Source organism: Trachypithecus francoisi, unplaced genomic scaffold (genome assembly GCF_009764315.1).
Source record: "Trachypithecus francoisi isolate TF-2019V2 unplaced genomic scaffold, Tfra_2.0 Lachesis_group1, whole genome shotgun sequence".
NCBI lineage: Eukaryota > Metazoa > Chordata > Mammalia > Primates > Cercopithecidae > Trachypithecus > Trachypithecus francoisi.
The window spans coordinates 25,519,329-25,546,586 of NW_022681454.1; the positions used below are offsets into that span (position 1 = coordinate 25,519,329).

The window sequence follows — 27,258 nt, forward strand, 5'->3', positions numbered from 1 at the left end:
TAGTTTTTTTGTATTTTTAGTAGAGACGGGGTTTCACCGTGTTAGCCGGGATGGTCTCGATCTCCTGACCTCGTGATCCGCCCGTCTCGGCCTCCCAAAGTGCTGGGATTACAGGCTTGAGCCACCGCGCCCGGCCAATAAATTTTTCTTAAAAAATTATAGAAAATTAATTCACTTAAAGAAAGGTAGTAAATAAGAGAAGGGAAAGGGGTATGAGAAAAAGACATGGCAGAGATTTGCAAATGCAGCCTATGATGGCCCCTCTTCATGTGTTTTCTCATTGTAATGAAATCCAAAACTTTCCTCTATGACTCTGAGTAAAGGCACCATTTTCTAATGCCTGAACTAAAGGGAAAGTACATTTGAATAGCGGAAGAGAATGTCTTCTACAGAGTCACGCTTTCTTGGCCCCAGTTTTCAGTCCTGGTGGAAAAATTTCCTGAAGCTGACAAGAGCTGAACTCCCCGCCTGGAATTCAGATGCTCAGAGGAGGGAAATCATACCCTGAGGTTCTGAGGGCTCCTGGGCAGCTTGTGATGCGCGTGACTCGGGACAGCAGACCTGCCACCTGCCCACCTCCACCCTACAAGCTGGGGGAGCTTAAGCTGGGGGGGATTTGAGTCTGGGGGAGGCAACAGGGAGAAGCCACAAAGAGGGAGCAGAAAAAACAAATAAAGGAGCAGGAAGCACAGACCAGCATCACACCCCAGATTTCCTGCACATTGTAGGGAGGTTTCTGGGGCACCCAGTTACCTTTACCCCTTTTGTGTAAAAATCACCTCCAGGAACGTCCCCGTATCAAATGTGCACTACAGTGGCCTCTGAAGCCAGTGGAATGATCATGCCTAGATGGGGTTTCCCTGGGGCTGGTGTCCTCATTAGGGCTCCTTCTGGCCCTGTTGTGTCACTCCCACTGACAGACCTACGTGCAGTAAACGGCATGTTCAAGCACACAACACCAAAGGACTCTATTCTCCACGGTCTTTGAAGGTGTCCATGAGGCAGAGGTTCAGCAGCGTGCCAGCGCTGTGTTTTGTACTCTCTTACCGTTCTTGGGTAAATGCACTCCCTAACTGAGCATCCTGACCTTCCCTCCACCCACCTGCTCACAGTGTTCATTCCCTCTGAAATGCAAGGTGCAAGGTGTTAAGCACCTTGTGGGATCCACCCCGAGAAAGGTGCAGAAAAAAGTGAAATCATTGAGCCCCTGGGCAGGGCTTTTGTGTAAATCTCTTCGTTTTAGCCTCAAAAATAGAGTTGTCAGATAAAATGCAGGATACCCAGTTAAACTGGAACGTTAGATAAATGATAAATAATTTTTTAGTATAGGAATGTCCTTAACACTACATGGGACGTACTTAAACTGAAAAAAAAAGAAAAAAAAAAAGAAAAATTTGTTTATCTAACGTTTCGGTTTAACTGGGTATCTGCACTTTTCTTTGCTCAATCCAGCGACTGTACTCAGGAATAACCCCCTGGCGCTGGCCCTATTATTCCTATTTCAAAGGCAGGGAAGATGAGACTTAGGGAGACTACGCAACTTGCTTCTGAGTGGTAGAGCAGAGATGGGAGTTTTCAACCAGACCCACTGAGTTGAAAACCAGTGCTGGTTTCACAACACCACACAAGAATCCAAGCCTTAAAGTAAGGAAGCTGATGGGATGCTAATGAGGGAAACTGAAGCATGCTCTAAGGAATTTGGGGGGATTCCTGAATGCCTTGCTCAGAATGTAGCTAATCACTCAGTAAACAGTTGCTGATGTAATTGAATTGAGTTATCACCGTTCTTGCTAACTAAGACTGCTCCCCTCCTATAAACACTCTTAAGAAAAGCCTTGTTTCTCATGCCCAGCTAACATCCCCGTTCAACACTATGTTTCAGTGCTTGGAGGCAGGCACTTCCCCACGTGTATAGGCAGTGGTAGATGAGGTCATGGGACATAGCTCCAAGAGAAGCTTCGAGTCACATTACATTCACTTAACACATGGAGGAAACCCACAAGGACTGAAGGAATGGGCTGGCCCAAGGCGTAAGCCAGGCCCGTCTTGGCTGGACCACCTTCAGAGCTCAGTGTGTGCAGCCCAGTTGCCTTGCTTGAACCAGGCTGCTTTGCCAGACCTTGAAGAGATGTCTATCTGCACATCAGTCAACATGATTTTAGGAGTGCAGAAGCTGCGGTCATAGGGTGAGGGAAGGAGTGTCCTGCTAGAACCCTTTCTTGTCTGAAGATGAGATGATTCCGTCAATGTAAAGTTGCCATGAGCCTGGTTTCTTTCCTTCTTAGATTTGTGACTCTGAGTTTACACATAGGAATCTGGACCGGGTTTGTGCCGCTCCTAGATACTCATAAGCCTCCAGGTCCCAGGGAGAATTACCGTGACTCTGTGCATAGGAAAGCATCTCATCCTCCTTATCTTAAATTCAAGCCTTTCCCTCCAGCTCCTCACTGGAGGAGCCATGAAAGGGTGAAGAGCAGTGAGAACCAAGGAAAATGGTATCTAAAGAAAATGTGGGCTGGGTGCAGTGGCTCATGCTTGTAATCCCAGCACATTGGGAGGCCAAGGAGGGCAGATCACTTGAGGTCAGGAGTTCAAGACAAGTCTGAGCAACATGGTGAAACCCCACCTCTACTAAAAATACAAAAAAAAAAAAGCCAGGCCTAGTGGTGTGCACCTGTAGTCCCAGCTATTTGGGAGGCTGAGGTGGAGGTTGCAGTGAGCCGAGATTGCTCCACTGCGTCCAGCCTGTGCCACAAAGGTGAGACCCTGTCTCAATAAAAAGAGAGAGAGAGAAAGAAAGAAAGATAAAAAATGTGAACCCAAATCCATCACCACTAAGAAAGTCAGCTACCTTCTAATCATTTTGTTTTCTGATGACCAGGGTAATATATACTTATTTTAGAAAAGTTGAAAATGCTGAAAAGTAAAAAGAAAGCAATAAAAACAACCCATAATGCCATCATGCAGGGATATAACCTCTCCTAAAATTGTGGTGTATTTCCTAAGAGTCTCTGTACATGTAATCTCATACGTCATATGTGATTTTGTGTTCTGCTTTTTTTTTTAACCTAACGAATCATCAACACTTCCCTCACATCATTGAAGACTCTGCAAAGAATCTTTATGACTTCGATGGATAAATTGAAAATGGCCACAATTTATGAGCTACTCTTGCTGAATATTTAGATTGTTTTCAGTGTTTTTCCCGGTAGAAATAATACAGCAGTGAACATCTCTGAAGACATTTTTATCAGACCATTGGCACATGGTCCTCCTATGTCTAGAATCTAATATAAAGTGGCATCTGATCTGACCCAAAGATATATCTTATGTTTTCTGTTTCACCATGCTCTGAAGAGCAGCGTGTCTTCCAGAAGCCCCAGCAACCAAACTAGCTGGAGGACCACTGGACTCAGTTATAGAACAGGGACTCCATGGCCCCTTATCAAATGGAGGGGGCTCCAGTGCCGCAGAAGTCCCAGGCGCAGGCCAGGCACGGTGGCTCACACCTGTAATCCCAGCACTTTGGGAGGCCAAGGTGAATCGCTTGAAACTAGTAGCGAGTCCCTGTCTTACAAAAAAATTTTTTTAATTAGCCAGATGTGGTGGTGCACGCCTGTGGTCCAGTTTCTTGGGAGGCTGAGGTGGGAGGACTGCTTGAGCCCAGGAGGCAGAGGTTGCAGTGGGCTGATATCACACCAATGCACTTCAGCCTGGGTGACAGAGCAAGACCCTATATCAAAAAGAGAAAGAAGTCCCAGACCCCCTTAGACTCAGGCCAGAGTGCATGGGGCAGAGGAGGGGAGTGAGAGTGAAGTCCCAGGAGCAATTTCAAGAACCCACCATGCGATGTAATTCCACTGAGAACAGGATGCTCAAAGTCCACAGAACTGTGCCGTTTGGAATTTTTACAAAACCGTTGCTTGCTGATTTAGTTAATAACAATGTTGGGTTCCAAATTTTTTCTAAAAGGGAGTCTTAAATGTTCTCCACTTGGACAGAGCTGGCTTAAAAATAAACAAATAAGTTATATAAGCCCACATTTTGGAGGATCGGGTTTTGGAAGCCAAGGTTCCTGTCTTGCGGTTGGGCCTCACGTGCGGCCTGCAGGGTGGAGCAGCTGGGGAGCTTTCCAGCCATCCCTGAAACCCGGCTGCTAATTGGTGTGCCAACACCCACCACGGACCCATGCAGCGTGCAACCTGTGGTGCCTAGAAGACACTCCCAGTAGTTGGAAGATAGTGAAGAGTAACAAAAAAGCAAGTACAACCACCAGTAGCTGATGACAGACTCCTTTTTCCTTTACTCTCTCCTCCAGTGTTAGACGTTTTGAAAGGTTTCATGGTATTATCCAAGAGCTGTCATCTTCTGCCAGAGAGCTGGCTGCATTTCGGTGGGAAGTGAGGTGATTACTGTGTATTTTTTTGAAAGCTTCTCCAGAAAGAACCATGTCAGATTCCCCAAAGAGTTACTAATGCGGATGGAGCCCCACTGTGGTCCCAGCTGTCAGAGCCACTGCAAGGACACTGCAAGGAACAGAAGAGGTCCAGGGCTCTGGTGGGCCCCAGAATCCCCCATGCATTCCTAGAGTAATATAAATAAGTGAACTGTCACAAATGAGTCCATTCACGCAAGTACTTATGTAATGTAATGAGTGTGATCTTAGAAAGTAGGACAACGAACATATGAAAAAATGCTCAGTTTTACTGATCAGAGAAATGCAAATCAAAACCACAATGAGTTACCATCTCATACCAGTCAGAGTGGCTATTACTAAAAAGTCAAAAAACAACAGATGCTGGCAACGTTGTGGAGGAAAGGGAACAGTTTACACACTGTTGGTGGGAGTGTAAATTAGTTCAGCCATTGTGGAGAGCAGTGTGGCGATTTCTCAAAGTGCTAAAGACAGAACAACCATTCGACCCAGCAATACCATTGCTGGGTATATACCCAAAGAAATATATTAATAAATCATTATATCATAAACACACAAGCGCACAAATGTTTATTGTAGCACTATTCACAATAGCAAAGACATGGAATCAACCTAAATGTCCATCAATTACAGATTGGGTAAAGCCAATGTGGTACATATACACCATGAAATACGATGCAGCCATAAAAAGAATGAGGTCCTGTCTTTTGTGGGAAAGTGGATGGAACTGGAGGCAACTTTTCTTAGCAAACTAGCACAGGAACCAAAAACCAAATACCGCATGACTTATAGGTGGGAGCTAAATGATGAGAACTTACGGACACAAGGAAGGCAACAACAGACACTGGGGTCTTTTTGAGGGTGGAGTGTGGGAGGAGGGAGAGGATCAGGGAAAGTAACTATTGGGTACTAGGCTTAGTACCTGGGGGATGAAATAATTGGTACAACAAACGCCTGTGACATGAGTTTACCTATAAAACAAACCGATGCAAGTACCCTTGAACCTAAAATAAAGGTTTAAAAAAGAAAAGAAAAGAAAGAAAGTAGGAGACCCTGAGGGCTTCTCTTAGTCTGTTGGGGCTGTTATAACAAAATACCATAAACTGAGTGTTTCTAAACAACCAAAATCTATTTCTTATAGTTCTGGAGGTCGGAAAGTCTAAGACCAAGATGTCAGCAGATTCAGTGTCTGATGAGGGCTCACTTCCTGGTTCATAGATGGTGTCTTCTATCTGTGTCCTCACAAGGTGGAAGGAGTGAGAAGTCTCTCTGGGGCCTCTTTTATAAGGGCACTAATCCCATTCCTGAGGGTTTCACCCTTGTGACCTAATCACCTCCCAAAGGCCTCATCTCCCAATACCTTGGAGATTAGGATTTCAAAGCATGGATTTGGCGGGGACACAAACATTCAAACTATAACATTGTGGCCCTAAGGGTTAAAAAATAAAATATAGGCCGGGTACAGTGGTTCATGCCTGTAATCTCAGCACTTTGGGAGGCCGAGGTGGGCAGATCATGAGGTCAGGAGATTGAAACCATCCTTGCTAACATGGTGAAACCGCGTCTCTACTAAAAATATAAAAAATTAGCCGGGCATGGTGGCGGGCACCTGTAGTCCCAGCTACTTGGGAGGCTCAGGCAGGAGAATGGTGTGAACCTGGAAGGTGGAGCTTGCAGTGAGCCTGGATCGCACCACTGCACTCCAGCCTGGGCGACAGAGCAAGACTGTGTCTCAAAATAAATAAATAAATAAAATAAAAATAAAATAAAATAAAATATAGTATGCCCTACCCTCAAATTGTTTATACTATTAATAGTTAAGGAGCATAGATGTGTTCACAAATAGTAGTAATAACCAGAAAATGCTACAAGGCCATTATGAAGGGCAATGTAGACCAAGGATTTACATGGGTGTGTAACTGGGTTACAGTTAACTTTTCACATAAGTAGAAGGAATACACTCTAACATAACAATGCAGGGTAATTGAAGGAATGCAAGGTAATTGAATCATAGAGGAGGGTCTTTCCCATGCTGTTCTCATGATAGTGAATAAGTCCTACGAGATCTGATGGTTTTATAAAGGGCAGTTCCTCTGCACACGTTCTTTTGCCTGCCACCATGTAAGACATCCCCTTGCTATTCCTTCATCTTCTGCCATGATTGTGAGGCCTCCCCAGCCACATGGAACTGAGTTCATTAAACCTCTTTTCTTTATAAATTACCTTTATAAATTTCTTTATAAATTACCCAGTCTCAGGTATGTCTTTATTAGCAGCGTTGAGAACAGACTAATACAATGTGTTTTTAATTATTGCACTTCAGATTTTCCTGAAGCTCTTTCTCACTGTAAGTCTGTGTGACCCACCAAGTATTAGCACAAGTTCACCTCCAAAGCACAGTCCAAACAATCAAAGGAAATTTTTAAAAACTATTTAAATCTCTGATTTACATCTTTCAAAACAAAATTAAAGAAGACCCCATTCAGAACACTCCAGCAACGCATGACTCCTAAATTCTCCCCTATCTAATGTGATAGCCTTCCTCCCTCTCCATATATCCTCAGGCTGCAAAGAATATCCTCTCTCCCTTCCCTTCAGTCTCTCAACTTTCTATTAGTCATGTGTCCCTTAACGATGGGGATATGGTCTAAGAAATGCATCACTAGGCAATTTCATTCTTGTATGAACGCTGCAGAGTGTACTTACACAAACCCAGATGGCACAACCTACCACCCACCTAGGTTACGTGACTCAGTCTGAGGCTACAAACCAGCATAGCAGGTGACTCTACTGGATACTGTAGGCAACTGGAACATAATGGGAAGCATTTGTATATCTAAACATAGAAAAACTACAGTAAAAATGTGGTCTAGAAGATAAAAAATAGTATGCTTGCATAGGGCACTTACCATGAATGGAGCTCCCAGGACTGGAAGTTGCTCTGGGTGAGTGAGTGAGTGGGTGGTGAGTGAATATGAAGGCCTAGGACGTTACTGTACACTACTGCAGACTTTGTAAACACTGTAACTTAGGCTATGCTACATTTATTTAAAATTGTTTTCTTCAATAATCAATTAACTTTAGCTTACTGTAACTTTTTTACATGTTAAACTTTTTGATCTTTTAAAACTTTCTGACTCTTTGGTAATAACATTTAGCTTAAAACACATATTGTATAGCTGTACAAAAATATTTTCCTTATATCCTTATTCTAAAAGCTTTTTAAAACTTTTAAATTTTTTTTTACTTTTTCACCTTTTTTTTTTTTTTTTTTCCTGAGACAGAGTCTTGCTCTGTCACCCAGACAGGAGGGCAGTGGCCCGATCACACCTCACTGCTGCCTCAACCTCCTGGGTTCAGGCAACCTTCCTGTCCCAGCCTCCTGAGTAGCTGGGACTACAGGCATGCCCCACCACATCCGGCTAATTTTTTAATTTTTTTTTTTTTTGTAGAGATGGGAGTCTCATTATGTTACCCAGACTGGTCTTTGAACTCCTAAGCTCAAATGATCCTCCTGCCTCAGCCTCCCAAAGTACTGGGATTACTGGTGTGAGTCACCAGTCTGCCTACTTTTTAAACTTCTTGGTTAAAAGCTAAGACACACACACATTAGCATAGGCCTCCGCAGGGGTCAGGATCACCAGTATCACTGTCTTCTCCCTCCACATCTGTTCCCACTGGAAAGTTTTAGGGGCAATAACATGCATGGAACTGTCATCTCCTATGATAACAATACCTTCTCCTAGGTACCTCCTGAAGGACCAGCCTGAGGCTGCTTTACAGTTAACGTTTCACATAAGTAGAAGGAATACATTCTAACATAACAATAAAAAGTATGGTATAGTGAATACAGAGACCAGTAACACAATCAATTTATTATTATCAAGTATTGCGTACTGTACATAACTGTATGTTATGTGTAGATCTTTATAGGACTGGCAGAGCAGGAAGTTTGTGTCCACCAGCATCACCAATCATCAATGCATTACTCAGAAACCTGTGAGTAACGCATTGTGCTGCAATGTCACTAGGCGATAGGAAGTTTTCAGCCCCATTATAATTTGATGGGACCACCCTCATAAACGTGGCCCATCATACACAGAAACTTTGTGATGCGGCGCATGACCATACTCAATTCCTTTTTACAAGGCAGATAACAGGGAAGAGTCAGAGCACACATTCTTGCTAATAACTGTCCGTTCTTGTTAATAACCATCTGCCCCATTACTCGCAGACAGGGCTCTCCAATGCCATTCGCAGGGCCTGCCACTGCCACAGCTCCCCAAAGCCAGTTTGTTTTTCACTTCAGTTATTTTGACGATCCCAACTCAGACAACTAGAAGACAATATAATCTTTCGCAGTAAAACTGAGGTGTTGAGAAATTTTTCTAACAGATTTAAGTCTGGTTAGTGGTGGGCTAGGACCTGGCTGATCCCAGCAGCCTTCTTACCAGGACTGATAATAACCCAGATGGTCTGCCCTGTTAAACAAACAAACAAAAAAAAATGTAGCCGGGCACGGTCACTCATGCCTGTAATTCCAGCACTTCGGGAGGCTGAGGCGAGCAGATTACTTGAAGGTCAGGAGTTTGAGACCAGCCTGGCCAACATGGTGAACCCCTGTTTCTACTAAAAATACAAAAAATTAACAGAACATGGTGGCACGCGCCTGTAGTTCAAGCTACTTGGGAGGCTGAGACAGGAGAATCACTTGAACCCGGGAGGCGGAGGTTGCAGTGAGCTGAGATCATACCACTGCACTCCAGCCTGGGTGACAGAGCAAGACTCCATCTCAAAAAAACAAAATAAAACAAATTAGCCAGGCGTGGTGATAGGTGCCTGCAGTGCCAGCTACTCAGGAGGCTGAGGCAGGAGAATTGATTGAACTTTGGAGGCAGAGATTGCAGTGAGCCGAGATGGCCCCACAGCACTCCAGCCTGGGTGACAAAGTGAGACGTCATCTAAAAAAAAGAAAAAATGAGGCCGGGCGCGGTGGCTCAAGCCTGTAATCCCAGCACTTTGGGAGGCCGAGGCGGGCGGATCACAAGGTCAGGAGATCGAGACCATCCTGGCTAACACGGTGAAACCCCATCTCTACTAAAAAGTACAAAAAACTAGCCGGGCGAGGTGGCGGGCGCCTGTAGTCCCAGCTACTCAGGAGGCGGAGGCAGGAGAATGGCGTGAACCCAGGAGGCGGAGCTTGCAGTGAGCCGAGATCCGGCCACTGCACTCCAGCCTGGGTGACAGAGCGAGACTCCGTCTCAAAAAAAAAAAAAAAAAAAAGAAAAAATGTATTCAAACACTTGTTAAAGACAATATGGTGGGCTATTCAAGGGGCCTGTGGCCGTAGGTACAGGGATCACTGCAATGGGTTCTTGCTGCAAGGAGAGAAACTGGACTCAGCTCTGACTGTAACAGCCAGCAGGGATTGACAGCCAAGGAGCAGGGTGGGGGCAGTGGGTGAAAAAGTACTAAAATGAAACATTAAGGATGGAGAGTTCCTGTCTTGATAGGACTTTTGCTGAAGGCAGGCCAGGGTGATAAGCTATCACGGAGGGTGGTCAGATACAAAGGGTGGGGGACTTTCCTAAACTGACTTAGTAGGATTCTTGCTCAAACTGGATTCTACAAGGACAGAAAGAATGGCCCAAGGTCAAGACCTCAGGACCAGTCAAGCAGAGGACTCAGGGGAGGCTGAGTCAAGTTTTGGTCAAAGGAGATGATCTTTGTCAATCCTCATAACAGATTGGAGTGGGAGGCCAAGTCTGGGATGTGGGGACTGGCTCAGACATCTATAAATAAATGTCTATAAATGAAGAACTTTTTTTGAAGATAGTTATATTGGGCCGGATGCAGTGGCTCATGCCTATAATCCCAGCACTTTGGGAGGCCAAGGTGGGCAGATTACCTGAGGTCAGGAGTTCAAGACCAGCCTGCCCAACATGGCGAAGCCCCGTCTCTACTAAAAATACAAAAATGAGCTGGGCGTGGTGTCAGGCACCTGTAATCCTAGCTACTCCGGAGGCCGAGGCAGGAGAATCGCTTGACCCTGGGAGGCAGAGGTTGCAGGTAGCCAAGATCGTGCCACTACACTCCAGCCTAGGGGACAGAGTGAGACTCTGTCTCCAAAAAAAAAAGATAGTTATGTTGTTTTGCAACAAGGAGGGATTTTTGTTTTTGTTTTGTTTTTTTCAAGAAGGGCTTGTATTTTTTTAAAGTGGTTTTTCTTTTGCAAAGTGGCAAACTTCTTACAGTATTTTTCACACCGTAAGTTCTTGCTGTCTCTTTTGCCACACTCTGCCTGTGTCAAATGGCAAATTTAATGGAAGGAGTTTGGAAGACAGCAGCAGGAGATGGAAGAAAAATCGTTTCTCTCCTCAACACCACTGTCAGGGTAATGCGTTTTCCTCATTGCCACAAAGGAAATTGTAAGAGCATTTTGCCCACTCCAAACATCTGAAACTGGAATTATGAGGTTGTATGGAGAAGGCCAGGAAAAATAATTTCTCGGGATGGTTTGATGGTTTCTGAGGCCTTTTACTAGTGACCTGCAATATTAATTATCCAGCCTCCCTCGGTCTCCACCTCAGCTTCTGAATAAGGCATTTGTATAGTGTTTCATAGGCTGTGAAGTAAAAGCCAGCATCAGTAACCAGAGCACTGAAAATCAATCCGAGTGCATCTCAATTCTGTACTAGATTCCTAAGAGCCCCACAAGCAAATCCAGTCTATTTGTAAGCCAGGCAAAGGTTGGGTATAGAAACAGGACCTGGGCCAGGCACGGTGGCTCACACCTATAATCCCAGCACTTTGGAAGGCCAAGGCTCACCTTGGATCATCTGAGGCCAGCCCAGCCAACATGGCGAAACTGTCTCTACTAAAAATACAAAAATTAGCTGGGCATGGTGGCACGTGCCTGTAATCCCAGCTACTTAGGAGGCTGAGGTAGGAGAATCACTTGAACCCAGGAGGCAGAGGTTGCAGTGAGCTAAGATGGCACCATTGTATTCCAGCCTAGGCGACAAGAGCGAAACTCTGTCTAAAAAAAAAAAACAAACAGGAATGGAACTACTAGTGCATGTTGAAGACAAAGAATTCTGATAGGCCTGATAGGCATCCACTTAAATATAGAGAATACCATAACTTCTTTCTGCTCCCCTTTTTTTTAAAAGAAGACCAGTGTATAAGAAGTCCTGATTCTACCATTTATTAGCTGTGTGACCTTTAGTGTGTTACTTAATCTCTCTATGCCTCAGTTTCCTTGTCTGTTAAATGGGGATAAGATTGTTACTGAACTCATAGGGTTTTTATGATGCTTAAATCAGTTAATATTTTTAAGGCAACTGGAACAGTGCCAAGTACACAGTGAATACTATATAGTTGTTTGGTAAATACACTTTGAGAAAAGAGTCGTGTTTAATAGAATTAAGCAAACTAGCCTGAAGGGCAATGTTGCCTGACTATGCCCTGTGGACCCGACCACTCTCTTTCTTGCAGTGCTTGAATGAGACCCTCTGAGGTCAGGGTCGAGCAGCCTCTCTAAGACAAACCAAGCAGTGAGGTGCTGAGATGCACAAGTTAAGGCTTGGCCATTTGCTTTCACAGACCTGCTGAGGTCCACTCTCAGAAACTAAGTCAGCGGGATTCAAAAATGCTCACTCTAATATTCGCTAAAACACAAGTCTGAAAACTATACTTCTTCATACATTTCCAATTTACCTAAACCTTAATTAACCATTTCTATTTAAGATGGAATGATTGCAAAAGATTCTCAACGTATTAAATTTATACTTGAAAATAAAACAGCTGCATCACTGTTTTAAATGACTTTATTATCCATGGAATACCCCAGCAATTTGCTCCCCACTATCATCTATTTAAAAAAAAAATACACAAACAAGGCCTTGCACAGTGGTCCACGCCTGTATTTTCAGCATTTGGCAAGGCTGAGGCGTGTACATTGCTTGAGCCCAGGAGTTCAAAAACTGCCTGGACAACATGCCAAAACCCCACCTCGACAAGGCATACAAAAACTTAGCTGGGTGTGGTGTTGCATACCTGTAGTCCCAGCTACTTAGGAGGCTGAGGTGAGAGGATAACTTGAGCCCGGGAAGTGGAGGCTGCAGTGAGCCATGATCGCACTTCTGCATTCCAGGCTGAGCAACAGAGTGAGACCCTGTCTCAAAAGAAAAAAAAAAAAAAACCCACAAATAAGCTTTTTCTTTTACGGTCAGAAATCTTATGTTATTCTTGTATCTCTTTGAACTGTTATTTCTGTTTTTCTTCCCCCTCGGGACTTTATTCTAACATGTTTTTATGTGTTAAGTCATTTGTTGACCATCTTATTGTATTCTGTAACACATATGTGAGTGAAACTTTTTTTCCTCTACTAGGCTCAAAATGTAAAAGAAAAAAATCTTCTAGAAGTAAGTATCACAAGTTAGTAGTATGCAATTGAGCAAAACAACATAAATATGTTTTAACTCTGATATAGAATTATAATATTTAAAGTAATTTTAATGCATCTCAATTACATGGATGTAGATATTTACTGCCAACAAGTTCATATACTCACGGATAACTATTACATACTACTGGAAAGAGATGAAGTTTAAAACAATTTCTATTCTGTTTTTCTTTTTCATAGATGTGAACACTGAGATCTTTCCTTTCCACAAATTAGTAGATGGTGGCTGGGCACTGTGGCTCACACCTATAATCCCAGCACTTTGGGAGGCCAAGGTGGGTGGATCACCTGAGGTCAGGAGTTCAAGACCAGCCTGGCCAACATGGCGAAACCCCATCTCTACTAAAAATACAAAAAAATTAGCCAGATGTTGTGGCACACGCCTGTAATCCCAGCTACTCAGGAGGCTGAGGCAGGAGAATCACTTGAACCCAGAAGGTGGAGGTTGCAGTGAGCCGAGATCATGCCACTGCACTCCATCCTGGGCAACAGAGCAAGACTCCATCTCAAAAAAATAAAATAAAAATACAAATACAAAAAAATTATCTGGGCAGGATGGTGTGTGCCTGTAATCTCAGCGACTTGGGAGGCTGAGGCACAAAAATCCCTTGAACCCAGGAGGCAGAGGTTGCAGTGAGCCGAGATGGCGCCACTGCACTCCAGCCTGACAGAGTCTTGCTCTGTCTCTCTCTCTCTCTCACACACACACACACACACACACGTAAAAAAGTAGATGAGAAGAGAAAGAATTTTCTTAAAGCACTAACAAACAATTCTTTGAATTCCTTTTAATAAAAGGATCTTAATAAATCTTAAGGATCTATCGCTTTGGTTAGGTCTCCCTACAATTTTGTCAAAAGCAAATAATTAGAAATCATTCAACTTGAGAACAGATTTATTGTTTAATGTCTCATTCCCTGAAGTATACTAAAAAGGTCAAGACTTTTAAATAAGTATTATTTTACCTGTTATCCTTACACTTAGGGGCATATTATTAAATCTGTCTCAGAACAAGTTGAGAAAATAAAATTTTTTATTTCCACACATCTTTTGTAGTAGAACTACCTGAATGCTTTTATCTTGTGGATCTTAAATAAAACTTTGTCAAAATCTTGGAGCTGCTGATTTGGCTCATTCGACTGATGAAAAATGTTTCATCATATAACCTAACTTTCAAATCAATCAGTCAAATTAGATATATTCCTTGTCATTAAAAGTGTGACTTTATTGTTCAATTTAAGTAAGTGTCTTAATATTCATTTTGAAGAATATTATAAAAACCACTGAGGAATAAATTATGCATGCATCATATAAGATAGATACTAAAGAGCAATCAAGTTTACATTGATATAGATCTGATTTAATTAATTTTATAAGTATTAAACAGGGTAAGAATGCTGCTTCTCATAACTTGATTTGCAATAAAATGATACACTATGTTATTAAAATTATTTTCTTTATGAAGCCAGAAATGTGATAGAAGGCAAGATAGTCTTTCCTTAAGCTGTGTGAGTTTATTGACCTTGGGAATAAATGAGAATTGTGTTTAAAAACAAGAAATAGCTGGGCAAAGGGCTTGCACCTGTAATCCCAGTGCTTTGGAAGGCCAAGGTGGAAGGATCACATGAGGCCAGGAGTTTGAGGCTGCAGTGAGCTATGATCATGCTACTGTACTCCTGCCTGGGCAACAGGGCAAGACCCTGACTCTATATTTAAAACAAATTATAAATAATTTTATTAGCCCTCATGCTCAAATTTTTCTGTGTAATGAAGTTATGTAATGGAAAACAAAGTGTATCTCTATACTGCTAAAACTGATCCAACCTGCCACATGTATCAAATAAGAAACAGAAAATGTATGATTTTGGCCGGGCAGAGTGGCTCACGCCTGTAATTCCAGCACTTGGGGAGGCTGAGGCAGGCAGATCACTTGAGGTCAGGAGTTTGAGACCAGCCTGGCCAACATGGTGAAACCCCATCTCTACTAAAAATACAAAAATTAGTAGAGTGTGGTGGCGCACACCTGAAACCCCAGCTACTTGGGAGGCTGAGGCAGGAGAAGTGCTTGAACCCAGGAGTTGGAGGTTTCAGTGAGCCCAGATTTCACCACTGCACTCCAGCCTGGGAAACAGAGCAAGACTCCACCTCAAAAAAAAAAAAAAGAAAGAAAGAAAAGAAAATGTATGATTTGATAAAATCAGTATAGATTTGATAAAATCTCATGGAATAGTAGACACAAAATCTCAAAGACATAACCTAAAATTTCTTTCTGCAGGTTTTACCATGGAAATCTTAATCGTTCCAGAAAACACTGTTACATTTATTGAAGAGTCAGCATCATTAATTAACCTGCAGGGTTCAGCTGTTGTCAGGTGCTTTCCTTGACAACTAATAACAAGTCCTAGGAAGAAGACTTTTCTTAAACACACAAGTTTCCGCAACACACACACATACACACACACACACAGATACACACTCGACAGATGCTGCCATTAATAGTCAAATTCAAAACAGGAGCAAATGGATTATACAATAACTGTCCATCAGATAATAATGGCCAATATTTAATGAGCACTTACTATGTGCAGTCACTGTTCCAATACCTGAATACAGTAGCTAGAAAGAATCAATTGCCCTCAAGCATATGGAGATAAACTACTTGTAACATTTGCTGCTTGCTTTGCTTTGTTCTCATGGAAATCTCCCTTGAGAGCAGCAAATCATTTGAGAGCAGTGCTGGTTTCGAAGATGCTTCTGCCCCTCCATTCTACAATTTATCTTGATTGAGAACATCCCTTCATGGACTAAGATTATCCAACTTCTAAGGCAGAACCCGGTCCCTATGGGAAACATAAGAAGGGGAAAGGCAGGTCCTAGACAGATTTATGGGACTTGGATTAACAATTACATGAGGGTTTCCCAAAATGGTAACTCAAGTTTGACCTGAGTTTGGTACCCAGGAAGCTTTCACACCATGGATAATGCACCATATGACTAGAAATAGGTAAGGGCGTCTGCCTTCCCTTTATACAGTGAGAAAAAGGAAAACGACTTATGGAAAGGGAGAACCTGCAGGGACATGCATGCCTCTCTTTGAGGGCTCCGGAAGGGGCCTCAAAACTATCCTTACCCAAGTACTTTGTGGACAGTCTTCAGGGGTTTGAAGATCATTAGTCCACGTGTAATTTCCTTGAATACAGGGGACTCTCTTCTGCTCTTTGACCCTTCTCCATAAGAGCAAAAAATATTTACTAGCTATGTCTAGAGTAAGCTGTCAATCAATGCCTGTTGCACTGAGCAATGACCGTCAGTTAGTTTTGTTTGGGGTTTTACAGATCAATTTCTTGAGAAGTAGCATACATACGTTGAAGTGTATACAGTGTGGCCAGGCATGGTGGCTCATGCCTATAATCCCAGCACTTTAGGAGGCCGAGGCAGGAGGATCACTTGAGCTCAGAAGTTTGGCACCAGCCTGGGCAACATACTGAGATCTCGTCTCTACTAAAAGTCAACATAAAAGTAATAGCCAGGCATAGCGGCACACACCTGTAGTTCTAGCTACTCAGGAGGCTGAGGTGGGATGATCAGATGAGCCCAGGAGGTCAAGGCTGCAGTGAGCTATGATTGTACCACTGCATTCCAGTCTGGGCAACAGAACGAGACCCTGTCTCAAAAAAAAAAAAAAATGTGTAAATATATATATATAGAGAGAGAGAGAGAGAGCGATCATATCAAGTGTACCACTCAATGATGATTTTTTTATATATATACACACTCGTCTACTACCCAAATCAAGAGAGAACAACTGCAGCTCTACAGAAGATTTTCTTGTGTCCTTTTTCAATCTGTTATCTACCCCCATCCCAGGTAACATCTGCATTGGGAGTGCCCAGGACCACCTCAGTTTCAGTGACTCACCAGAAGGACTCATGAGACTCAGAACGTAGTGTTACTCATGGCTATAATTTATTACAGTGAAAGGATAAGAAGCAAAATCAGCAAAGGAGAAAAGTGCAGGGAGCAAAGTCCAGAGGAAAGCAGGAGCCAGCACCAAGAGTCCTCTCCCAGCCGAGTCATGCAAGACCCACTTAACTCTCCCAGCAATGAGGGGAGACTACATGTATAAAATGTGGTCTACCAGGGAATCTCATTAGAGACTTAGTATCCAGGGTTTCAAATGGGGGCTGGTCATAAAGGTACTCTTTGCCTACCACTTAACAAAATTCAAGGCAGATACTCAGTATAAACCATACTGTCTAGGCACAGTGAACCATGCTTATCAGTTAAATATTCACTGAGAATACTCTGAAAACCAAGTTCCCAGATGCTAGCCAAGGGCCTACCTTACAAGCAGGCCTTTCTAGGGATACCAATCTCAGGCCTGCCACGTAAACTCTTCCACAAATCACCATCCTGACTATATGTTGGTTTGTCCCATTCTTTTTGTGTGTGTGTGTGAGACAGAGTCTCGCTCTGTTGCCTAGGCTGGAGTATGGTGGCACAATCTCAGCTCACTGCAACCTCCGCCTCCCAGGTTCAAGTGATTCTCCTGCCTCAGCCTCCTGAGTAGCTGGGACTACAGGCTGTGCCACCATGCCTGGCTACTTTTTGTGTTTTTAGTGGAGACTGGGTTTCAACCATGTTGGCCAGGCTGGTCTCGAACTCCTGACCTCAAGTGACTTGCCCGCCTCAACCTCCCAAAGTGCTGGGATTACAGGCTTGAGCCACCATGCCCAGCCCCATTCTTTAACTTTATAAATAGAACGACATAATACACATTCTTTTGTGTCTAACTTTTTTCACTTAAAATAATATTGTGATACTCATCTAAGTATTTGTCCTGAACACACAAATTCCCCCATACACACAACACAGATGTTGCCATGAATCATCAAATGCAGTCACAGAACAAAAGGATTATGCAATACCCACTCATTAGATTAAAATGGCCAGTATCTAATGAGCACTTACAATGTACCAGTTACTACTCAAAGTTATTGGCATATACTAGTACTTAATTGGTTCTCAACTCTATGAAGTGGGTCTGATTAACATCCCACTGCTGGATGGGGAAATGAACAGAGACCAGTGGGCTGGCAGTTGGGAGACACAGCATGCAAACCCAGGAAGCCTGGCCCCACCAGTTTAGGTTTAACCATCACCACACATTGCCTCGCTGCCATCTAACCCCATTTCTTATTATTTCCATTCCATAATAAGCACAACCACAGCCCTCCAAAATGTCCACATCCTAGTCACCAGAACCTGCAAATATGTGACCAAAAGGACTCTGCAGGTGTGATTACATTAGGAATCCTGAGATGGGGAGAATATCCTGGATTCTACACGGGTCCTTATGAGTGAAAAAGGGAGACAGAAGAACCAGAATAAGAGAAGGGGATGTGATGACAGAAGCAGGGGTTGGAGTGAGGCAGTTGCTGGCTTTGAAGATGGAAGAAGGGGCCATGGGCCAAGGAATTCAGGTCCCTAGAAGGTGGGACATTCAGAAAAAAGCACGGCCCTGCTGACATGGCGCTTTTAGCTCCATTAAGACTCATGTCACCTTCTGACCTCCCAAACTGTGAAATAATAAATTTGTGTTCCTTTAAGCCACAGAACCAATGGGAAGTTATCACAGTAGTAATAGGAAATGAAAAGGCATTTGTCAGTGGAGGGATGAATATCCACAAAGCATTTCATACAAGTTGATCACAGCAACAGGTTGCCCAGAGCAACAAGGAGGCTTTTGCTTCTATATTGAAAATGAAGGTGCCTCTTGGCCTCTTGTCTCAGTTTTGGAATAAGTAAAGGTTATCCACAGAGACGGGTTCTCATTTTTACTTTTACAAAGTTGACTTTGGTGGTTCTTTTTTTGAAAATTTCCCCCTTCTTGTTTCAGTGTCAATTTTTTTTTTTTTTTTTTTTTACTTGAAGACTTTTTAAAACTTCCCTTCCTGAACATTTTCCACTGGGTTTGAGCCCTGAATCTGCCTTTCAACTTGCTCCAGAACACTGGCATCTCCATACTCGCCAGGATAATAAATCATGGAACTATTACCCTTGTTCGACATAAGCACCTTCTCCACTCCCACAGACCTGCAACTGCTGCTGGCAGGTTGTCTTCCCACAGCTCAAGCTCCGCACGGCAGCCAGAGGGAGCTTTTTCATCCAAAAATCTGACACTGCCATTCCTGTTCTCCAGTTCCTTCCCTGGCCCCCTCTTATGCTCAGAATGAAGAGCAGATTGCTAAGCCTGACCTCCAGAGCCTGCAAGACCTGGCCCCCATTGCCTCTTCAGCCTCTGTCTCCCTGCATCGTTTCCCATTCTCTGGTCCTACCAAGCTGCTCATTGCTCCAAAACATGGCAGGTTCTCCCAAACCGCTCTCCCTCACACATCTTGCTTCCTTTACCCAGGAAAACATTCCCTCTCTCTTCCATCAGGCTAATTCTATCCATTCCTCCCTTAGTTCATTATTACACCCAGTTGTCCCAGTGTCACCTGCAAAGACACGGGTAATAGCACTTGATAGACACACAGGTGTTTATCCAGAACATTCATCCTGTTTACTTCTGAACCGTGGTTTCCTGTGTCATCTATGTCTAATTTCTTGGCTGGATACTGACCTATCGGTCCCTGTTCTCTGGCTCTTGGGTGTTGACTTTTCCCATTGGCTAGTTGACACTGTGAAACTCACTCTGAGAATCTGGTATATTTGCAGCCCCAGGTAAGAGACGCTCCCAAAGACTCTAATCTCAGCCAGATACAAACATGCACACAAGCACACACACACATTTAATCCAGAAGAGAAACACTAAGGAGCATAAATAATACCTGTTGAGCACTTACAGCATGCCAGACACTGTGCTAAGCGCTTTAATTATCTTGTCCCCATTGTCAGATGAGGAAACTAGGTTCATTAAGATGAAATGACTTGTTCCGTGCCACGCAGCCTATCAGTGATGGAACCACCGGGTCACATGACTTCAGACAGCTCAGCCATCACCCCCAGAACAGTTTTTCTGGGCCTGTGGGCCCCCACCTATCACCACCACACTTCACCTCTCCTCTGAGCTACCACAGTTACCTTTGCATTTTGTACCCTGGATTCTAATTGTGTGGACCCGTGTGTCTCCACTAGACCATGAGCTTCCCAGAGGAAGAAGCCCAACTTTCATCTCAGAGCACACAAAACAAAAGGAAAATAAAATGTCTCCCTCAGAGAGTGGCTGTGACCAGTGGTCCTGAAGTTTCAGCTGCCCTGGTTTTGCACACCCTCCTAACCATATCTATGTGTGCACCTGCCAGGGAGCAAAGCATAAAATGTGAGACTCCTACTAACCCTCTCTGCCCAATTTCCTGTACGGTGATGAGTTCTCTTTCTGAACTGATTTGTAGCTGTCTTTTCAGGTTTATACTCTAAGGCACCTCAAATCTCTTGGGAAATAAAAGTGAGTTTATTTATAAATGAATACATGTTTATCTGGGAGATGAATAAAAACCTAGAGCCAGGCATAGTGGCTCATGTCTGTAATCCCAACACTTTGAGAGGCCAGGGCGGGAGGATCCCTTGAAGCCAAGCATTCAAGACCAGCCTGGCCAACATAGCGAGACCTTGTCTTTACAAAAAGTTTAAAAATTAGCTGGACGTGGTGGCAGCATGCTTGTAGTCCTACCTACTTGGGAGGCTGAGGCAGGAGGATCACTTGAGCTCAGAAGTTCAAAGCTGTAGTCTTTCATCCATGCAGTTGTCCATCAGATGGTGAATGGATAAATGAAATGTTCTGTACAGCAGAACATTATTCAGTAAGAAAAAGAATAAAGCTATGATCACACCACTGCATTCCAGCCTGGGTGACAGAGTAAGATACTGTCTCAAAAAAAAAAATAATAATAATGGTAAGTTTTAAAGCTAAAATGATCCATGGTGGTCAGCTGCTTTACTTCTCCCCTTTCTCAGACAAAAGAACTAAGATCTATATCAAATTTTGAAAATTGGTCTCTGAGTATGTTTTGTTTTTTGTTTTTTGAGATGGAATCTCACTCTGTCACCCGGGCTAGAGTGCAGTAGCGCCATCTTGGCTCATTGCAACCTCTGCCTCCCGGGTTCAAGTGATTTGCCTGCCTCAGCCTACTGAGTAGCTGGGATTACAGGTGCCCGCCACTACATCAAGCTAATTTTTTGTATTTTTAGTAAAGACAGGGTTTCACCATGTTGGCCAGGCTGGTCTTGAACTACTGACCTCGTGATCTGCCTGCCTCGGCCTCCCAAAGTGTTGATATTACAGGCGTGAGCCACCGCACCTGGCCGTATGTTTTGTCTTTTGACTCACATGACTTTTTAGAGGGTCATTATTTTCAAATTGAGTGCACACACACAAACACATACACACACACAAAGAGAGAGGAAACAGAGAGAGAGAGAAGAGAGGAAAGAGAAAGAGAGAGAAAAAAATCTGTTAGCTCTGGTTCTACTGAAATGTTGGAACATCTAGCAGCCTCTGGGTATATACCCAAAATAAATGCAAGCATCCATCTACACAAAACTTGTATGTGAATGGTCATAGCAGCATCATTCATAATAGCCCCAAAGTAGAAGCAGCCCAAATGTCCATCAGCTGGTCAGTGGATGAATGAAATGTTCTGTATCCATGGAGCAGAATATTATCAGTAAGGAAAAGGAATGAAGTATTGATACCTGCTGCAGCATGAATGAACCTTGAAAAACCTTATACTAAATGAAAGAAGCAAGGTGTCAAAGGCACAATATCATATGATTCTATTCATAGGAAATGTCCAGAAGAGGTGAGTCTGCACAGACAAAGCCTATTAGTGGCTGCCTGGGCCTGAGGGGAAAGGAGGAGCAGGGTGTGACTGCTATGGGTATGAGATTCCTTTTAGGAATGATTCTAAATTTACAAAATGCTTCAAATGTTTTATCTTGCCTGAGAATCATAACAGACCTACGAATTGCTTACTGTTATCCTCATTTGATAGATCTGCACAGTCAGAAACTGAGTAGCCTATCCAAGGAGGTGAAATTTGAGCTCGGATTTTCTGACTTCCAATTCCAAATTCTTGATTTAGTATGAAATATTTCAAAACTACATGAAAGTACAAAATCACATAACAGACAGCCACATACCCACTGTTGAGATAAAACAGATGTCAGCATTTTGCTGCATTTGTTCGGGAGCTCCCCCAACCCTTCCCACTGTCTCCTGATCGTGACACCATTGTTCTTCATTCTGGGCCAAATCTGCCGTGCTGGAGAGGCTTGGACTGCTCCTCCGTCATGGAGGCTTCTTCTTCTTTCACTTTTAAATTAATGTTCATGAGGATTTCCTTGGTTCATAGGGATGGTTTGAAAGAGAATCGAGACCCAAAGGAAGAATGATGTGGAAATACTTGAATGTATTTCTCTTAACATCTGCCATCTGTATCGATCTTTCTCTCGCTCTCCCTCTCTCTTTTATTTTTGTAATAACTGGTTAATTCTCCTTTCAAAAGCTCCATGAGGTTGTCCTGATGGTTAATTATAATGTTCATTATAATGGAGTATAGCTGGGTCAAGTAGGTAGACTTCAACCAAGGTCAGCAGTGGCAAGGTTGTGGTGACCAGTGCCTGGTTGTCCTAGGACTGGTTGTGATAGGATCTGCCCAGCACTTGGGGAAACAGCATGTTGTACACTGGAAGAATTGGGGGCCCAGGACCACCTTTCCAGCATGTGTAAAATGGGGATACTAACACAGGCCGGACCTCTGTCCCATCCTGGTGCAGATGTGCTCTACCACCCAGCACAGCTAAGGAAGAGTCACCCTAGGCCAGGAAATTCAACTCATTTCATGAGCTGAATGTAGTCAGGAGAAAGTGGGCCAAGGAGCCAGCTCAAGGTGAGTCATTTGGCTCAAGAGAACTTTGTCAGTGGTCCCAGCAGCACACTCTGCTGCTAATAGCCATCTCATTTGATCTCGGCACTGATGCTCAAACCACAGATTTCCTGGGCCTGCAGCCTCCCAGGAAATGGAAACCAAACAACAATGGATGATTCATATTTCCCCTAAAGTGGCAAGAGAGAAACTACCTGCCGCAGAAATTGCAGCCAGCTTTTGGAGGCCCTGGCCTGAACTGTTCCTCCAGCCTCCTCTGCTGATGTGTATGGGCACCCTTGGCTGCTTGTCTTCTGACTGGTTTCTCTCCAAAGACAGAATAGGTAAAGGAGAGAAGAGGGGAGGGGAAGGCGGGAGGGGAGGGGAGAGGGGAGCAGAGAGAAAAGGAGAGTTAACATTTATTTATTAAGCACCCATTTTCAGACAGGTTCTGACTGTATCGGCCACTTTCCGTATATTACCTTGTGTAATTTTCATTATAGTACTATGAGGCAGATATTAACTACTACCTGCCATATTGTACATTTCCTTATTTGTTATCTATTTCTCCCTCTAAATGGTAAACTCCAGCAAGGCAAGGGTTCATTGTTGTATCTCCACCTTCTAGAATGGTGCCTGGCACAAAATAACAAATAATAATTCCAGGTAGCACTTAGTTTATGCTGCATATTATTTACGTATTTTTATACATTAACTCAAGCAAATAATAATAATGATGATGATAACAGGTAGCATTTATCTTGTGCCAGACCCTGTTCTATTTTTATATATTAACTCAATTATTTCTCACAACAATCCTAATGACAGAGGAACTACTACCTCCATTTTCCGGATGAGAAAACTGAGGCATAGAGAAAATTTTGGCTTGCCCATTTTCCAACAATGAGAGAGCCACAGAGTCAGGATTCAAATCCAGGCCCCCAGCCTCTAGAGTTTGAGTTTTTAACCATAATATCATCTTGTCTTCTCATCTTCTCATAAGGAATGCTTGAGAAGTATTTGTTGAATGAATGATTCTTCCCTTTCACAGAAGAAGAAACTCATCTTTTCGCTAAGCCTCACAGCTTGCAGGATCATAACCACAGCCTATAAAATTATTGTTTTGTGCCGGGCGCGGTGGCTCAAGCCTGTAATCCCAGCACTTTGGGAGGCTGAGACGGGCGGATCACGAGGTCAGGAGATCGAGACCATCCTGGCCAACCCGGTGAAACCCCGTCTCTACTAAAAAATATAAAAAACTAGCCGGGCGAGGTGGCGGGCGCCTGTAGTCCCAGCTACTCGGGAGGCTGAGGCAGGAGAATGGCGTAAACCCGGGAGGCGGAGCTTGCAGTGAGCTGAGATCGCACCACTGCACTCCAGCCTGGGCGACAGAGAGAGACTCCGTCTCAAAAAAAAAAAAAAAAAGTTAAAATTATTGTTTTGTTATTGTGCTGAAATATACACAACATAAAATTCACCATTTTAACCATTTTTAAGTGTACCGTTCTGTGGTTTGAAGTACATTCATTCACACTGAGATACAACTATCACCACCATTAATCTCCGGGACTTTTTCTTCTTCACCAGCTAAAACTCTGCACCCTTTAAACTCCTCATTCCTATAAAATTCCTAGCAAGGAGAAATGCAGGAAGTCAGCTGTAGGAAGTCATCTGAAAGGAGCGATTAAGAATTCCTGCCCTTGGGTGGGCGCGGTGGCTCACGCCCATAATCCCAGCACTTTGGGAGGCCGAGATGGGCAGATCATGAGGTCAGGAAATCGAGACCATCCTGGCCAACATGGTGAAACCCCATCTCCACTAAAATACAAAAAATTAGGCGGGCGTGGTGGTGTGTGCCTGTAGTCCCAGCTACTTGGGAGGCTGAGGCAGGGGAATCGCTTGAACCCAGGAGGTGGAGCTTGCAGTGAGCCAAGATCACACCACTGCACTCCAGCCTGGAGACAGAGTGAGACTTCTTCTCAATAAGAAATAATTCTTGCCCTTGAAATTTGCTCCGCTTGTCATCTATCATAACATTAGAAATTGCGCCATTAGGGAGTTATGCTTGAGGTTTTGAAAATCTTGGGGTCTTTGAGAGCCCAAACTTACACATAGATGAAAGTATGTGTGGAGGATCCGGGGAGAGCTCAAAGGGAAGACTGGAAGCTTGTCCCCAAGAACTCCTCTCCCCGTAACTTCCCCCCAACTTACAGTTGCCACCATTCATTCACTCCACAAATACTGATGTGTGCCCAGTATGTACCTGGCCCTGTGGAGGCCTTGGGGACCTGCTGTTGAGCACTGTTGTTGAGGTCAGCGGAGTGAACACTATGGCGGTCTCTGCTGTGGAAAGAGAAGTGCTCCATGCTCTGGGAACACATCCAAAGGGTTCCAGGAGTGCTTCCCGAGAGAAGCAACACCTAAGCTCAGACCTAAAGTGTGAGCGGGGTTAGCTAGATGGAAGGGACTGGGCGGGGGGTGGGGGAGGCAGGGAGAGGCAGGAAGAGGGTTCCAGGAGAAAGAACAGTGCGTGTAAGACTGGAATGCGGATACCTAGGTGAGGAACTGCATGATGATCAAGAGGTAGGAGGAGGCATGCCCTGGGGAGGGTGGGGAGAGAGGAGGCTCCAGGGGTGCAGGGACAAACATGTGAAAAAAATGCTCCACATCACTAATGATCAGAGAAATGCAAATGAAAACCACAGTGTGATGCCACCTTACTCCTGCAAGAATGGTCATAGTAAAAAAATAATAGATGTTGGTGTGGAGCACAATTTGCAATTGCAAAAATATGGAACCAGTCCTAATGCTCAGCAGCCAATGCGTGGATAAAGAAAATGTGGCATATATACACTGTGGAATACTACTCAGCCCTAAAAAGGAATGAAATAATGGCATTCACAGCAGTGTGGATGGAATTAGAGACCATTATTCTAAGTGAAGTAACTCAGGAATGGATAACCAAACATCATATGTTCTCACTCATAAGTGGCAACTAAGCTATTAGGATGCAAAGGCACAGGAATGAAATAATGAACCTTGGGGACTCAGGGGAAAGGATGGGAGGGGGATGAGAAATAAAAGACTACACATTGGGTACAGTAAGCACTGATCAGGAGATGGGTGCACCAAAATCTCAGAAATCACCATTAAAGAACTTACTCATGTAACCAAACACCGTCTGTTCCCCCAAAACCTATTGAAATAAAAAATATATATTTTAAAAAACGGTATAGAGGATCAGACAGGCAGGACTTTGAAAACCAAATTAAGGAACTGGAACTTCATCCTGACAGCAACCAGGAGCCATAGGAGAATTTTAAGCCAGGAGGTACCAAAATCAGATTTGCATTTCAAGAAATGTGGAGGACAGAAAGGAGAAAGGGCAATGTCAGTCGACTTTGTAAGCCAGGCCAGAGGTGAGAGTGCCCTGAACCAAGAGAGTGGCCCCAACAAGGGTGCAAATAATGGACAGGGAAGACGAAAGTAGTGAACAATCCCTGGGTTTCCAGATCGGATGACTGAATGGGTGGTGGTTTTATCCACACGTTGCCTGAGACAAGGGACCCTGAGAGAGGAGTTGGTTTGGGTGGGAACTGAATCAGTTCCATTTTGGACAAGTTCAGGTGAGGGTTCTGGGAAATGAGCAAGGAAAGAGGTCAGGATACAGGGAGAAGGGATTGCTGAAATGATCCTTTCCTCTCTGGTATGCGGGGGTTGGAGACGGTGAGGAAAGAAATGGTTGATAAGAGAACAAGTTAACCGCGAGATAATACGTATTCACTAACAGGAGGACGAGAAAATACACACACATGTCAGAAACACAAAACAGTGTTGGAACACAGGACCATGCCGCTGTGGGGCAATTCTTCAAGGTCAGTAGAAACTGAAAGTCTAGATAGAGCATGGAGTGGCTGGGGAGGGGAGAGACAAAATCCCTGGAAATGAGCTTTACAGTTCAGATCTGAAGCAGAAATTTTATTTTTATTTTTATTTTTTATTATACTTTAAGTTCTAGGGTACCTGTGCACAACGTGCAGGTTTGCTACATATGTATACATGTGCCATGTTGGTGTGCTGCACCCATCAACTCGTCATTTACATTAGTTGTATCTCCTAATGCTATCCCTTCCCGTTCCCCCTCCCCACAACAGGCCCCGGTGTGTGATGTTCCCCTTCCTGTGTCCAAGTGTTCTCATTGCTCAATTCCCACCTATGAGTGAGAACATGCGGTGTTTGGTTTTCTGTTCTCGCGACTGAAGCGGAAATTTTAAGTGTCTTTATCACAGAGACTATTTCTCCATCAGCAACTCTGGCACAGATTTGCTCCTTCCAAAACCCTGGCAAGTGTTTTCTTTTTGGGGGTGTTGAAAATGTCCTGGAATCAGATGGTGATGGTGGTTGCACAAACTTGGGAATGCACTAAAAACCACTGACGTGTACACTTTTAAAGGGTGAATTTTATGGTATGTGAATTATATCTCAAT

The 27,258-nt window shown here is 43.7% G+C and overlaps 1 long non-coding RNA gene across 1 annotated transcript; it reads right to left on the reverse strand.

The window, feature by feature from the left end:
* Positions 1-4,490: 4,490 nt before the first annotated feature.
* On the reverse strand, positions 4,491-27,258 carry LOC117085236. Its single transcript, XR_004437888.1, has 4 exons — positions 27,183-27,258; positions 19,951-19,957; positions 15,478-15,480; positions 4,491-4,503 (listed from the first exon to the last, which is right to left on the reverse strand). It is a non-coding gene; the product is annotated as an uncharacterized LOC117085236 (long non-coding RNA).